We start from the raw sequence: 11,134 nt of genomic DNA, 5'->3' as shown, positions 1-11,134 counted from the left end.
GTTTTGTATTATCTTTAGAGACAGAATGTCTCCTGGGTATTTTCTTCTCTGTTTTAATTTTTTTTTTTAAATCCTCAGGTATGAGTCAGAGGACTAAAACACCAAGTACATCTGATCCATCAGAAACTGCCATAGAAAGAAAACATAGACTGGTATTATTTTTCAATAATTTTTTTGTTTGATTCATATATTTTTTGCTTCTAGTGCTAATATAACTTTTTATTAATATTAATAAGATGCTGGAACTTCTACCGTAGTTCCTTATAAACTTAAAATCACAGAATCACAGAACGTTAGGGATTGGAAGGGACCTCAAAAGATCATCTAGTCCAGTCCTCCTGCTGGAGCAGGAACACCTCGATGAAAATTTATAGGTATTAGTTTCTGTAGTCATGGTTTTAATTGTTAACCATCAGCATTCCTTGAGAAATAGCAAACAGGAGCTTACTGAAAAACTGAGACCATTCGTTACAAAGAAAGGAGTTTATTTTTGTTAGGAAAAGAAAAAAGACAAAAAAAATAAGCAAGAGAGTTTTCTGATGTCTCTGAGATGGAAACTCCCATTGTTACTTTTGTATAGTTAATGTAGCCATGAAGTGGCATTACATGTGAAAATTGCATCAGCAGAAGTAAAAAGTAGGATGGAAAAAAAAGAAACACGCTGATTCTATCATGTTATTTCACGCTGGACATGTCGTACCTCAGCAAAATGTGGTCAGTAACGTTTTGCTAGAGAGTGTTCATTAGATAGTGAAGTAAATACGCTTTATAGCGAAAGTGCTAGACCCTTTCAAATAAGATCACTAACTGGAGTTACACTTTTCCACTTGAATTTATTTGAAACAAATTGGAGCATCAAAATACAGATTCTGATTTTGGGAGTATTCTTAATGTTAAGATGATAATCTGGAAAAGCATAGAGTAGTTGCTGATGGAGCAAATTTCTTGGGGAAATAAGTTATTTTAGATGTTTTCATCTCCTTTCTTATTGTAACATCACCAGAAGGCAGCTTACTTCTCTCAAGTCTTCTGCTTGTAATCCTCTGCCTTCCGTTTATCTGGAAGTCTCTTAGTAGTGCATTCTACTTGTTCATCTGTCCTTGTTCATATGTATGTTGTATTTTACTCCAAATAAAACCATTGTGTTTTAAAACAATCTTTAAGGAGCTGGGTTTTTGTGTGTGTGTGTGTGTGTGTGTGTGTGTGTGTGTGTTTTTTCATATAGGAATGTTTTGCATAACTCTCTTAATATCGGTAGAAGGGAGTGGCAGAAATGCGATCACGAATACAGATTCATGCCCAAGGCCACACCACATCAAACAGCTGTAAAGAAGTGTATCAGTGGCAGGGCTGAGAAAAGGTGGGGGGGGCTGTTTGTATGTTAGAGAATCTGGCAATTGACAGGGCTGGTCTCAGGAGCTGCTTGAACTGAAATGGATCATTTTTCCTCATTCTTTCTCAAAAGGGGAAAGGTGTTAAAATTGCTCAAGCAGTGATGCCCCAGTCAAATCTGCACTCTAGAAGTTCTTTTGTTGTCCTTTTTCCCCCCACTGGTTAAGCAAAATTGGTTTGGGATAAAGTCCTGTGTCTGTAGCACGATATTATTGCTGTAGCAAGATTGTGGGGCTTTATGGAGTGATGTACTCCTCATACTGTGTCAGATAAATTAATAAAAGGTATTATTTTGCTCCTTTCACAGTCACTAAAATGTTAAGTTCTTAATAGGGATGTACCAAAGAGCTTTCTGGCCTCTGTTTGCTCAGAGCAATTACGTTGACACCAGCAGGAGTACTTATCTGAATGAATATCGTGTTTTTCTTTGTAATGAAACTCATTTTGATGTGTTACTGTTTCTAAAATGGCAGGTAAAGGGTGAAGAAAGGCAAAGAATCCTATGACTTCTGCTGTTTTTTCTGATTAATCCTTGGCTGTTGATTTAGCTAAAATACTGTCTCTGTAATAGGCCTTTATTATCTCCGTAGAAACCATTTCAGCAAGAAAGCACACTCTCAACTTCAGAATATGGATAGGTCTCCGTGTAATAAGTTGGCTGTAGGCAAGTGTGGTTACAGACCTTGTTATATCTTCAGGTGAGTAAGGCAAAACTTGCAGAGAACTGTGCAGCGCAAAACTGAGACACTGACTCTGAACACCTGCCTTGCAGATTGCCAGTTTAGTGAGTACAGGGTCAGTGTGATCCTGGCATTGCTTCATGTTGCACAATGGCCAAGGTAAAGGCTTTGTGTGAAGCTCTTAAGGAAAGATACATCATCTGTCAAAGATGGTCTACCTGTCAAAGACCTGGAGCATTATACAGTAGAGTTTCTCTTTTTTGTTGAGATAGGTACAGTATTTTAAGATGGAGAGGACATCTGAACCTCTCCTGGTTGTGTCTGATGTTTCTAAAACTTCGCTTTCCCTTAAGTGTAAATTCTAATTCTGCTTTTACCAGCCTTTGTTTTTCCGAAGTTCATTATACTGCTCAAATAGACATCATCCATTTTTTTCCACTTTAGCTGTTAATTCCCCAGTTATGCCTGAAAGGAATGTTTAAAAAGAAAATTTCTCTGTAACTGGCTGATCTGCAGGAATCAAATCTCTTTCAAGCTGGGCCGGTTTTTTGCTTGCAAACTGAAGCATATTTTCTACAGGAATGAAATCTAGGCAGCTCAGCTTCACTAGTATTGACTGTGACAGCTAACAAGCACCCCTGTGCTGTAGCTGTGACTTGTATTCAGCAGTGGGCCATTAATAAATGAGCCAGCAGTGCTGCATGCTACCTTCTTAATGAGACAGTATATTACCTGAAGTTCCCTAGCTGTTCATAAGGTACTCCTTAATCTGTTTTTCTTTTGTGTACAATAGCCTTTAAAAAAAAAAAAGTCCTAAGATGAATACTAATACATAACACTTAAACTGCAAGTGCTCCTTTTTACTGATGTAAGGCCAGCTGAAGTTTGGACATATTCCCACATACCTTGCTTCTGGAAAACTGACAGTCATCTGCCAGGTACTTAAATTTCAATCCAGCTAAAATGTTCTGAAAATTCCTCAGTTTGTCCTCCTCCCAGCATTATCAAGCACTGCTCTTGGGTTCTGTGTGATACAAAATGCTGTCAGACCACAGTCAAATGGTTCTTTACTGCCTCAGGAAACAAATGTGAATCATCTTGGGCTGTCAGGTCATGGATCAAGCTCAAACAGTTTGAGCCGTTCCAGGAGGCCAGGCCTTTTAAAACACATTAAAAAGCAATTTAATGTAATTTGAAGGTAAGTTTGTATGTGAGCAGGTAAGAATTTTTATCATAAATATTATTGTAAATGTATTTACAATACCCTCCAAATAAAGGGAGGTAGATGCATGTCATTCTGTTTCATCAATTAATTTTTTAACTTACTTTTGAGAACCTGTTAATGTAGTGTCTTGGAGCGCCCATTGTAAGTAGTGATACTGAGTGATTGGTGCAGGACTCCGACAGGGCAGCTCACGACTGACAGCTGCTGGTGAATGAGAGAGCTGCCCGAAGACCTCCCCAAACTACAGGCAAGCTTTGACAGAGAGAAAGCATGGTCGGGCAGAAGACAAGCAGAAGAACTGACTGAATAAGCCAGGTTGATTTTAGTGGGGTGCCAGTTTGTGACTCTCTTATTTTACACAGGCTGGTTCTGAGGTCTGGGCAAATTGAGTGCAATTCTGTGAATCAGAACTGCATTGAGTGCACCTTCATGGAGGGAGTATCCTAAAAAACCCCACTCAGAAGATTAATAGAGCAGTGGTGCTAAAGAAATCAAGGAATATAAAAAGAGGGGCTCTTCTCAGTGAGGGTGACAGAGCACTGGAACAGGCTGCCCAGAGAGGTTGTGGAGTCTCCTTCTCCGGAGACATTCAGAACCCGCCTGGACGCCTTCCTGTGCAACCTCATCTAGGTGTTCCTGCTCCGGCAGGGGGATTGGACTAGATGATCTTTTGAGGTCCCTTCCAATCCCTAACGTTCTGTGATTCTGTGATTCTGTGATTGCTTTTCTTGGGAGACTGAGGTAATGCAAAAACAGTTTTAAGGGTGATTAAGAGGCTGAATGTGACTTCAGGGTACAGGCCTCGAGGGCATAATCTACAATTTGGAACAGCAGCAAGTAATAGTTATGAGCTGGAAGGAATAATTGCAATCCTAATAACTGCTTAGAAGAGTAACTTGCAATCTCCAATTACGCATAGAGCAATTGCCCAACAGATGTCATAGACTGAGTTGTCCAAGGTCTGGAAATGCTGCTGGCGTCTTTCTCCTAAAGTAAGGAAATGTGGAGCTTGGAGTAGCAACTGAACAGTGACTCCAAAGAGAAAAACTGTATGTGGGAGCTGCTACTTTTGTGGCTGTGTATCTGCTTCCCTTGATAGCATCACTAAACTTTTGCAGAGGCTGTAGAGACTCTTCCATCACTTCCTTTTGATAATCCTTTAGTATGCTAACAGCCAGCGCATACCCATTTGGAAGGGAGTGCTTTCAGGTAGAACAGATACTAAACACCAGAGCTGGCCCCTGATGACAGTGTGTCCTTGTCCCACATATCTGATTCATCAGGGAAAGCCCAGACAGTTTATTTTTAAATCTAGGGGCTATAGTCCTACGTGTTGGGTGTAGTATGATAAAGTCCAGGTTACCTGGTGGAATTATCTAGGAGTTGTCTATACCAGGCTCTTCCACTGCTGCTTATTATTCCTGTCTCTTCTGGCGATAGATCTGTTAAGCTTTTCTCCCACCCTTGGACTCATAGTCCCCAACCTGCTGCCGGGGCCCCGGACTCCCTTTTTGTTTGTGTTTTAAGTAGCTGGGAGAAGCACTTGGCTTCTTTCTGTTCTGGCATCACAAGAAGCAAGCCCAGGGTTTTCGGTCCGCACCTTCACCTAAGTACCTGCTTAGTTTTGCTTCAGTGAGAAATGGGATTCTCTGCTTTGTTTACCAGCTTCTGATTAGGTTTACACAGAACAGTTTTCATGCTGTCCCATCAGTCCCTGCCCTGTTGTGGGGTTGAACGCCTACCCTTTCTCACCCACTCCCTCAGACCCAACACTCTCACTTTTGTTAGGTATTGGGGGGAAAAAAATTCTTTGTTCTCCTTTAACATGACCAATGAAATGATCAAAAGTTCTTGCATGTGTCTATTAGAGTCTCATCTTTGTCCCTGCAGATATAGCCCAAATCCTCACCCAACCCGAAGGAAGGAAGCTCAAAAGAGAAAAAATCTTGAAAAGCATCAGAAATAGCATATTCATTATCTGAGGTGTGTTCCACAGGAAGAATTCCCAAGCGTTAGCTGTTTAAATACCTTCAAGTATATTTAAAGCCTGTCTCTCCAGGAGCCCCTGGATGACAGGCCCTTTGCTGGATGCCTATGTACGTGCATGACTGCCCTTAAAAACTCATCGTAGTTTGTCATCGGAGCTTCTTATGAGACTGACATTTGTAAGAGAGGCAAGGATACATTTCATTGCATCTGAACTTCCTGATCTGACCTGACCCAAGTTGAGGACACCACACCTCTCTGCCTGCACAGTGTCCCCAGCCCATTAGTAAGCTAGTTTGAAATGCAATGGGAAGGAGGCACAGAGCCAAGGCAATGTTTAACTTGATTATGCTCATCAGTAGCAGTAATCTATTCACACAGAAGCATCCCAAGTGCTAGTGATGTGCTATTTTTAAGGCTGTCCTGCCTGTGAGTTATTAAATGCTGTGAGTTACTTATAAGCATCATTTCTAATAAATCCCACAGGCAGTGACAGACATCTAACTTTTTAATAGTTTGCAAAAGTGTGATGTGGGACAGCTACCATACCTGTAGCTTCTCTGTGTGTCCCTCAGTTTAATAGCTTATGGATCTAAAATTACCTTGGATTTTTCTTTCCAGCAGAATACAGGGTTACTCATGAGACGTATTTCCAGGGTTAGCTGGCATGTTACAATTCTGCCAGCAATTCAAGATCTGTGAGGATGTTGCAGAAAAGCCATGAGCTCCCTCAAAGCTCTACTCTGGGAGGGTTTGCCAAACGCTGATGTTTTTCAGTGACAACCTCCATTTCTAGTAGCGCTCTAGTAAACCTCATGCAAAAAAAGTGGCATCCCACTTTGTGACTTTGCTGCTATACATATATGTATACATACATACATATATATATATAGAGTATGTGGCCGGTCAGCAAGTCCACCAGAGTGGTTCTGCCAGTCTCAATGCTGTACAACATCCTCTGCAGTCTGGGCTCACATCCAAAGGCCCCATGGCTGGGGTCCTTGCCCGTACCCCCAGCTGGATGCCTTGATTCTGCCAGTGCCTGGTGCTGCACGCACAGTGCTGGCAGGGAGCAAGGTGCTGGCGCTGGAGGAGTGAGACTGACAGCAGCTGAGCAAGTCTTATTTGTAAAATGGACCTGAAAGGTGCAGGTCCTGGCCTGAATAAAACCCCAAACATTCAGACAGAGGAAGGAAGCTGAGTCCTTAGGCTTGTTGAGCCCCTTTTTATTGCTGCAGACACTGCTGGTAGCCTCCTTCACTGGAGACCTGTCTGAAGTGATTGAGCTCAAAGTGTACCTTCGCAGGGGTCCAAGCACACAGGGTTCACGTTCAGACCTGGCATCTTAGTGTGTGTTCAAACAGCCCGAGGGCCTCCTAGGTCCTTCTGCCTCCACAATGGGCCACAGACACCTTTTCCCAGTGGCCTTTGTATATATTTGGTCCCTGCTGCTTACAAGTATTTTAAAACAGCAACCCCTCAGAAAGGTATATCTGCAGCAGCGGGGTTTGACCATGAAGGTAAGTGAAAATAGACTGGGCTATTTTGCGGTCACACACACACACAGAAGTGTGTGGAAGGAGGGTAGTATTCCCAGATAGTCAAATCCAAGTGTTGTACTCAAGCCTGCAGCAGGCTAGGGACCTGTGTGGCTGATAGGAACTGTTTCAAGGCCTGAAAACTGGGGAGTGTGCTGAGCTGGTTGGGGTGAGCACCAGGGTGCAAGTGATGGTATGCCCAAGGACCCGTTTAGGACAGGGGACTCTGGAAACAAAAGCTAGCTCTGACAGCTGCTAAGCCCAGTCCTGATGGTGTGGGAACCCCTTCCCTGTGCTGTCAAATTGAAGCTGGTGAAATGGCAGAAATGCCACTCCCCGGGAAGAGAGTCCTGTGGGAAAGGAGTTTCCCATTTCCAAAACCAAGCTGCAACCCCAGTGTTATTTCCTCCCTGTGTCAAGTTGGCATGTGAGCCTATAAAAATCCCTGGGCTCACATCCTTCCCAGAAATGCCAGTCAAAACCCAAGCAGCTATTCACCCAAAGTACCAATTTTATAGTTCTGTGTGTGTCTATAATCTATTTACCAGCATTCCTACTTCAGTATGTGCCTGTTAATAAGATTAGTAATTAAAAAGCTTGATAGGAATTGGCAAGCATAGCTCCTCCGCCTTTCCCTCCCTTCCGAGCCGGGCTGGCGTGGAGTCTGAGGCAGGGCTGGCAGAGCACCTGAGGGAGTGAAGGCAGGAAGGCTCTGTGGAAACCTTTGCCTGCAAAGAGGCAATGGAGAAATCCCGGCCGCTATGGGACAACCCCCTGCAGTTTGTTTTTGCCTGCATATCCTATGCGGTGGGGCTGGGAAATGTGTGGAGGTTTCCATACCTGTGTCAGATGTACGGAGGAGGTAAGTGTGGTTTATGTTTCTTGCTTCCTTCAAGGAGGAGTGTGGCAAGCTTTAAATCCAAAAGTACATGGTCCATAACGCCCTGTCCACCCAGCAGGGTCCAGGGCAGAGCAGGAGGTCAGGCTTTTTTGTTGGCGTGCAATCTCTTCTATTGCTGCTTTATTTTGCATATTCTTCAGCATAAGAAGAATCTTCACCTGACAGCTGCCATAGTACAGTGGCACTTCTTGTTTTGTAGATGTGCAGTGTAACACTGGGAAGGCCCATGTTTTGTAAAAAGGATGGAGGTGGTGAGAGATATTGGTACACAAGGTATTAATTTATTACTTTCTTGTCCCATTGAACCACTCTGCAGGCATCAGAGACTTGTTCAGTTCCTTGTCAGTTCATTTGGAACATACTGAGAAAGAGAAATGCTTCTGCTGGTTTTTAAGGATCAGCTGTATCATTTCAAGTTGCTGTCATTAATGTGTTGTCTTTTATACAAAAATTCTTATTTTGGGAGCTGATAACTTGGCTGCAACTCTGCCTCGAAGTCAGCTGAAACTCCTTCATCAATAGCAGTTCCACGGCTAAAGCCTCCCGGGAAGCTTTGAGAGGAGGGAATGAATCAGTTTGGGCTCCAAAAAAAGGAGCTCTTTTGTAATTTTATCCTTCTCCTTGGTCCAAACTGGAGAAAGATGTCTCTATCCTACCAGCCATAGATATTCTTCCTTAGAAATCAGAAGTCAGTTAATTAGATTAAAAATTTACACTAATAATCTCTTCTAGTATACAGCTTCCACTGGTTAATGGCCATATTTTGAAGCATTCTTATAAAGATCCTCTCTTTGTAAGACACCTCAGTTTTATACTGCTTCTCACACTGCATCTGTTGTAGTGTTGGACCCATCTCAGTCGTGCGTTAAGTGACACGATGAGCATCTGACATTTACTTCTGGTCTGCTCCCAGCTTTTCTCCCTTTCAGCAAGAAGTACACTGAGATGTTTGAGTGCTTTTTGCTTGCTTTGTGCTTGGTTTGAAGCCTTGTGGCTTATTTTTAAATGCACGTGTGGTGGTAGGAGTCAGTTCATGCTGTTTGTTTAAAAACCAGATCAGCTCTGGGATGGCATCAGACCTGCTCTGTGGGATTGGGTCAGAAAAATCCAGATATAGCAGTGAGTGAAGTTACAGTGCAAGCGAGATGCTGCAGTGACTGAAGCTTTCTTAGACGTTTCAGATAGCAGAAGTGATGGACATGCTGCGAGTTTGGGTGTATTTTTCTACACAGTTGCTTTTGAGGGTAAAGGTTTCGTGTCTGACACTGAACTCTAGCACAAAGCTGAAAATGCAGGTGTTTCTGCACACAACTAAACTGCATGGGATTAGCTCACCAGCAGCCTGTCTTGGCAGACATCCTGAAGGACAGCAGAACTCAGACACGGGAAGGCTTTGCATGGTTTATCGTCTTTTATCAGTCATCGGTAGCGTAGTACATGGTGAAAGTTGTCTGAAATGTAACCAAAACTGAAACACTCGATTAACCAGAAAAAAAGATTAAACACACAAGTATTTTCTGAAAAACATGTTTTTGTAAGAATAGTTTCTCCACTGTTCTTATCCTTCCTGGTTGAGTTTTCTACAGGAGAAGCAACTATCTCTTACTACAAAACTAGAACTACTGACAGCAAACTTTGCTTTTCTTAATTGTTTTTCACTGCCCTCTTAAAAAGTATTTGGTGGCTTTCCAGAGGTCTGCAAAACACATGCAGACAAAACATTGTTTCAGGAACTTAAAAGCTGGATATGGCAGGCACTGGGCTCAAGGAGGGGATGCCAGCAACTGCTTGTTTGGCATCTTCCTTGCATAAAAACAGAGCCAGTCCCTGTCCTGCCCCACAGAGCAATAGCACCCTTATCGCTGATGATACTCATAAACAGGATATTTTCAGGCTTTACAACCTCCTGCCTTTCTGCTCATCAGCAAATTGCCTTCCTCCTCCTTACTCTCCTCTGCAGAGCTTGGTCTGAACAGTGCAGAGGGGGTTCAGACTTCATAGGTGCATTGGGCCTGTCTGTGAGCAGGCTGGGCAGGGCTGAAGTGATGCTAGGGTGGGTTTACAGCAGGGAGGGTGCTCAGCAGTGCTCAGCCCTGAGTGAGGAAGCCCCTGGGCAGCAAGGGGGATGCTGAGCATCCTACAAGGGTGCTGGACCCAGGGCACGCTCTGACTGCCGTGCTGATTGCAGGGGTCTGGCCTGGGGGACTGATTTTTTGAAGGCAGTTTGCACTGTAGGCAGCAAGGCTGGTTGAAAATGAGCAGGGAGGTGAGCAGAGCTGTGCTGGTTCACAGCTGGTTCATGCAGCTGCCTTGAGTCACTTATATGAGGCATTTTGGTTCTACCCTTTAGGAAAAGTAGCATCAGGAGCAAGATGGGTATGCAAACAGGGTGCAGAGGAAGGGGCAGAGGGGTCAGCCCTGGCACCTCAAGCCGCGGGAGGACACTGTGGCGAACATTAAGCCTGGAGGCACTCCTCCTCCTTGCGAAGTGGCACAGCCAACACCAAATGTGTGGCTGGGAGGATGGAAAAGCCTTTGCAAGGGGCCTTAATGCTGACTTCCCTCCGTGGCAAAGCTCCCCTTGGCGGCTTCTGGGGCAGCTCACACCCCGCCGAAACAGGGCAACCGCGGGAGCTCTTAAACCTCCGACAGCTCCCTTGTGGCAGAGGAAGTTACCTAACGGCCCAACAAAGGGGTCGTTAATAACGACAGAGCCGGGAGGTGGGAAATTAATTCTCAGAATAAACCGGATTATTGTGCGGTGTTTATTTCCAGTTCTTTCCCTCAGTCGCTGCCCAGAGTTCATTCCTCTGTGGTGCTGCATCGAGCCCACTGCGAGGAATGTTAATGCCACAGATTAAATCCTAAATAAGAGATATTTACGTAAATATTTTTGGCTGGCTGCAAAAAGGGAAGCAGGAAAGCCTTCCCAAAAATCCAGTTTTTGACTCAGTCAGCAGCTCTTTTTGAAGCGAGCCCTAGGCCAAGGACAAGGATTTTTTTTTTAATTATTATTTTCAGCAAAAATTTAAGCTGAAGTGCATCCTGGTTGCTGGGTGGAAAGGTCCTTTCCCCTCTGTCGCTGCCTGCCCACCCATTCCTCTGTTCCTGTTCTGCAGGAGCATCCCCGGTGCTCTCCACACCAGGAGTGCGGGGACAAGCAGACAGAGGGCGGAGGAAGCCATGTGCCTCCCTCCCAGGGTCTGCTACCATAGATGAGACACCAGAGGAAAAGCCTTCACCTCTTTGTTGGTGTTTGCAGGCTCAGCATGGGTTTTTGGGGGAGTTTTTAAATAGTTTAGGACTTTTTTTTAAAGCCAGGCTTCAATACGTTACTTAAAATTCTATTAAACACAGATGTTACTGTTACTTTTTCATCAAATGCTTCGGCTCTGCCACACACAAAGTAAAT

The 11,134-nt window shown here is 43.9% G+C and overlaps 1 pseudogene; it reads left to right on the top strand.

The window, feature by feature from the left end:
• The first annotated feature begins 7,384 nt into the window (after positions 1-7,384).
• The window catches only part of LOC104545921, a 5,663-nt pseudogene continuing 1,913 nt past the window's right edge, over positions 7,385-11,134 (top strand).

This window comes from Mesitornis unicolor, unplaced genomic scaffold, assembly GCF_000695765.1.
Source record: "Mesitornis unicolor isolate BGI_N332 unplaced genomic scaffold, ASM69576v1 scaffold50868, whole genome shotgun sequence".
In the NCBI taxonomy this organism is placed as follows: domain Eukaryota; kingdom Metazoa; phylum Chordata; class Aves; order Mesitornithiformes; family Mesitornithidae; genus Mesitornis; species Mesitornis unicolor.
Note: the sequence above shows the minus strand (reverse complement) of the source record. Positions and strands in the feature narration are given on the sequence as shown.